A 5,562-nucleotide genomic window follows, 5' to 3' on the forward strand; every position below is an offset into this window, starting at 1 on the left:
TGGAAAGGAATTAAATATTTTGCAAATGGTTACATAGTTAATAAGTGAAAAAGTGGGAATTTTTACCTAGAGCATCCTTCTGTAATTCAAAAACCTCCCTCAATTTTCAGCTTCTAGATATAAATATTATAATCTATCATTTTGTAATAGATGAAATATAACAAAAAATAAATGTAATAGGAAAACAATTAACAGAGTACCAGATAGATGTGGATACAATCTGAAAACAAATTATTTCTCCCCAAACATTATAAGTAATTATAGCAATAGTCTATATATCATTAATATATACATAACAGTTATCTTTAAAGTGGTTATTTGTCCACTTTATAAAAAGAACAGCATTTTAAAGAAATTCCATAGTGTCTTAATAAAAATATTTTGAGACAACAAAATTAGTAATAATAATAGATAACATTTATAGAGTGCTGTAAGGTCTGCAAAATGATTTACATATTAGCTATTTTGATCCTTACAGCAACCATGTGAGAATAAGTACTCTTATTATAATCATTTTATAAATGAAAAGACTGAAGCACAGAGAGATTAAGTGACTTGCTCAGGACCACACAGCTGATGTCTGGGGCAGGATTCGAACTCAAGTCTTCTTGACTCTAGATCCTGCAAGTTTATCTACTATATCTCTTAGCTGCCTATATATCAATATTACATTATTTTTATATTTTCTCTTATTAATTAAAATTAGAGCTCTAATAAATATAATCATAACTCACATTTGTTTAGTGGTATATATACATACATATATATATATTACCTTGTTTTATAACAATATTCACAACACTGGAAAAATACAAAATAATACCTGGTCTTGCATGCTTCATATGTACTTCTGCTGTGATAGTGGTAGATTGGGGGGAAAAGGAAGCAGAAGGTGCTAAGAATCATGTCATTTTTTTGTTCATGAATATGAGATTGTCATAAAATAATATTATTATTTATGGAATTCTTGGTATAAAATAAATTAGGAAGGGACTTGCAAGAAAGATAACCATTGAGGAGTCTAAATAGAAAAGATATTTCCTAATGCTGATTTCATTCTTCAGATGTTACTGAGAACAGATTGCATCAAGCTGATTTTTAATAAACCCTATTGTCTTGATTAAGATTCATAATCTTCAACAAGTATTTGACCTAATTTATGTGCTCAGGAAAAACAAAGTGGATGAAGAATGCCCATTTTCCAAAATGAAGTATATAGCCACACATTTCAAAGAGCTGATATATACATCTAAGGCAGACAATGTCTATTAATGATAAATTATATAGGCAAAGGTAAAAGGGTTGGATTGCATTAGGAAATCACAGAGAACCTGTGAATGATGGATACAAGTTGAAAGGAAACAGATGTCAGGGGAAACTTCCAGATCATCAGAACTGGACATAATTGGAATGGGCGTTCTATAATTACTAGAATTCTTCAAGCAAAAGGTTTGTCAAGGATTCAGACAGTTAATAAGCACTTAATATATACCTGGGACTCTTTTAAGTGCTGATATATAAAGAAATGCAAAAATAATTCCTGTACTCAACACATTCTAAATGGGTGACATCATACATATCATTGTATTCTTGAGATATCTATAGAGAGAGTAGGTAGAAGGTAATCTCAGAGAATAAGACATTGGCTCCTGGGGGTAGCAGGAAAGATTTCTTTTGGAGGTGATCTTTAAGTTGAGTCTTGAAGGAAATTAGGGAAATTAGGAAGTGAAGACAAAGAGGGAGATGTCGATTCCAGGCATCAGGACAGCCAGTACAGAGATAAAGGGAAAGGAAAAGGTAGTCATGGGAACCACAAGAAGGACAAAGTAGCTAAATGATAAAATGTGGGGAAGGGAACAAAGCATAACAAGGTTGGAAAGATAGGAAGTCCAAGGAGTGATGCTAAACATTTATTTATTTACTTATTCATTCATTCATTCATTTATTTATATTTATATTTAAATTTTAAAAATATTTTATTATTTATATCTAAAACATTTTATTCTGGAAGTAATAGCCCTTGGATTTTATTGAGGAGAGTGATATGGCCATATGTTTTAGGAAAGAACACTGGCAGAAATGGAGTATAGAGTGGAGTGGGGAGCAAATTGAGGTTGTGAGACCAGCCAGAAAACTATTATAATAGCCCAGGTGAGAGGTGAATAAGACCTGCACGAGAGTGGTAGCTATATAGGTAGAGAGAAGGGGCATACAGGTGAGATGTGAAGATAGAAACAATTTTGGCAATTGACTGAATTTGTGGGGTGAGTGGAAATGAAGAGTTGGGGATGATACCAAGGTGAAGAGTCATGGTGACTCTGGTTGTGTCATTAATTGTAATAAGGAAGTAGGGAAGAAGGGAAAAATTTTGGGGGAAAGATGACCTCTGTTTTGGGCATCTTGAGTTTGGAACACCAAGAGACACTGAGTGAGAATTCTAGAAGGAATTCATGACATTTAGGGAGCTAAGTGATTCATTGGATAGAGTGCTAGATCTGGAGTCAGAAGACTTGAGTTCAAATCTGCCTTCAGACACTTACTGTGTTACTCTGGATAAGTCACTTAACCTGTCTACTTCAGTTTCTTTAACTGTAAAATGGTGATTATAATAGCACCTACTACAAAAGTAGTATCTTGAGGATCAAATGACATATAATTTGTAAAGTGTCTGACAAGCAGAAGATAAATGGCAGCTATTATTGTTACTATATTTATTATTATTATAGACTTTCAATTTTTTGAGATTCTGTAATCCTGTAACATTTTGAGTTATGTCATCAAGTATTATTCTCATTTTTCAAAGGCTAAATGGAAGATCAGAGAAATTACCTGACTTTGGGTTTAAGTCAGACCTTAGACACTTTTTAGCTCTATAACCTTGGACAAGTCATTTAACTCCATTTTGAGGATTTATTTTTAAAAAGAAATTACATGACTGCTTAGAGTTCCATAGCTAGCAAATGACAGCATTTGAATTAAATTTAAGAAACAATAAATAAACATTTATTAAGAGCCTACTGCGTTTAAGGTACAACTCAAAAAAACTGTAAGTTGTAGAGAAAGTTCTAATCTTCATTGTTAGAGGGAGTTCCTCACTGACAACTCCATATACCAATGAAGTGATTGACCTGATTTAAAAGATGTCCCAGATATTTTGTTAATCTCTGGACACTTTGCTGGACAAAATCCAGTTCTGTCAGTTCTTAGTTGAAAGTTCTATTTCTCAATACTCTCTCCTTAAAGATGTTGACCTCCATCCTGCCCTCCACCCCAAATAATGTAGTCATAGGTGAGACATTTTAGAACATTTCATCAACGATTTCAAGTGGATAAACCATTATGCTGAATATCTTATCCCGATACTGCTCTATTTCCTAGGGATCTGAGGCTGTTCTGACTTGACCCATGTAACTGAGTCAATGGCCTCACAGGAGAGCTTGGTGAACTTGTTTCCACAAATATTTGATGGTATATAATGGAAGTGCCATCCTTCCTGATTTGGAGCATGTACAGTAGCTGGAACTGGAGTTCGCTCAAAAGTCACCAACTGGCCAAAGAGAGGTTGGCCCTCGTTCCTACCTGGATATGTTTACATGAGGAGTCAAAGATCATGCAGGGAAAATAAGAAGCTAGTCACCCAAAATCTCTCATAGGGAATGCCTGCTAACTCTTGGAAAAATTAAAATAGATGGTATGATTTTATTGAAAAGTTTTTTTTTTCCTTTAAAAATCTACACACTTCTCAGATGCAGTTAAAATCTTGCTTTGCCTGAGAATACTACTGATGGATGACAGAGGAACAAAGAATCAGGGTTTTCATTTCAAGTAAATCATGGTGTTAATTAGGGATCAGGTGGTGTGCTTCCTGAAGTAGGCAAAGGGAAAATAGTATTTATAGGAACTGTCAATGTAAAACATGTACACTCCTGCTTTGACCCGATATAAAAATGGCAGACAGTGCATTTCAAGATATATTAGAAAATTAAGCTCTTCTTAGGTGAGCAAGCTTGTCAAGTTAGATGACTTCAAAAATAAAATATAAAGAAGACTTTTTCTACAGCTGAGACTGTCCAAGTTTGTTTAGTTATGTTGAAAAACTAGTATTAATCCTGTGGAATGTCTTTCTTGCCATTTAGCTCGTGGATTTTTCCATTCACACTGTTACCATTGTGTCTTCATATGGTAGTTAGCTTGGAGTTATTTAATTGGGGAGAAAGAATGATAAAAATGTTTTAGTTAACCTTAATATGTCAATATAGCTTGACAGTTGGGTCTCTCTAACAGTAACTGGGGCATCTCAACAGACATCCCAGATTTTTCTGGGCCCAAGATGAATGTTTTAGCTTCCCTGATTTTTTTGTCTACACCGACTGAATTTGCTACATAATTACTCAACACTTGACTTCATTTCCACTATTGAGACTGGGTGGCCTTTGAGCTCTTGGCATTTCGTTTTCAGGAAGAAGCCCTACATGTATTCTCTGGCTTGATAAATGTAATAGCACATGATGTTATGAATCCTAATTAGACAATCTCCCATCTCTGCTATGTGAAGGTCAAGAGCCTTTAAGTACCAAAGGAGTGTGTTTATCTCATTAGGATATGCTGCTTTGGAATGGATTATTGCAATAATAATATAGTTTTAGAAAATTAGGGTAATTAAAATATGCAGCGTTTCCTTTTTATGTTGTGTAAACGTTTGTTTTTTTAAACTACTTAATTTTAAGTTGCTATGAAATGAGTCTTTAGGGTTTTGAGTTCCTAAAATTTGTAGCTCTTCTCTGTGAATAGGCAGTTCTTTGGGAAAGAGCAGAGTGTTTAACAGATCTTTAAGAGCAGAAAGAGAAACGGAAAGAGTAAAGGCATATTATGTTAAGCAGGGAATCAACTTTGATATTAAGCAGGTTTTTTAACCTATGAGAATTGCCTTCAAAAATGTCTTTTTAATCCAAATACTCTGCCTTTGCTCTGAATTTCTTTGACAGTAGCTTCCTACCTTAACTGAGATTTTGAAAAACTAGATAGTTCAATGGTGGTGGTGGTGGTTGTATTTACAAAGCACCAGAAATTGCCTTGGTTTTAAGCTGCTCTAAGGTAGAGGTAGGAAGCTAGGTGGCTAAGTGGATAGAGTACTGGAATTAGAGGTATGGAAGATGAGTTTAAATCCAGCCTTATTTAATAATTGTGTTAATTTGTATGTCACTTAAATTCTGTTTGCTTTAGTCTACTGGGGAAAAAAAGGGTAAACCAATACAGTTTTTCTTTGTCAAGAAAATTCCTTAAACAGTGTGATCCACTGGATCAAAAAGAGCCAGATATTACTCAACAGCAACAAAAGAAGAGGTGTGGACTGAATAATAATAATAAAAGTCCATAGATGTGTAGCATCAGGTACTAAAGAAGTCCATATATTTAGTTTGGTACATGTATTCCTCCATCCCTCCCTCCCTCCTTCCCTCCTTCCCTCTCCTTCCTTCCTTCCTTCCTTCCCTCCTCCCTCTCCTTCCTTCCTTCCTTCCTTCCTTCCTTCCTTCCTTCCTTCCTTCCTTCCTTCCTTCCTTC

The sequence above is a fragment of the Gracilinanus agilis genome, chromosome 3, assembly GCF_016433145.1.
Source record: "Gracilinanus agilis isolate LMUSP501 chromosome 3, AgileGrace, whole genome shotgun sequence".
Taxonomy (NCBI): Eukaryota; Metazoa; Chordata; class Mammalia; order Didelphimorphia; family Didelphidae; genus Gracilinanus; species Gracilinanus agilis.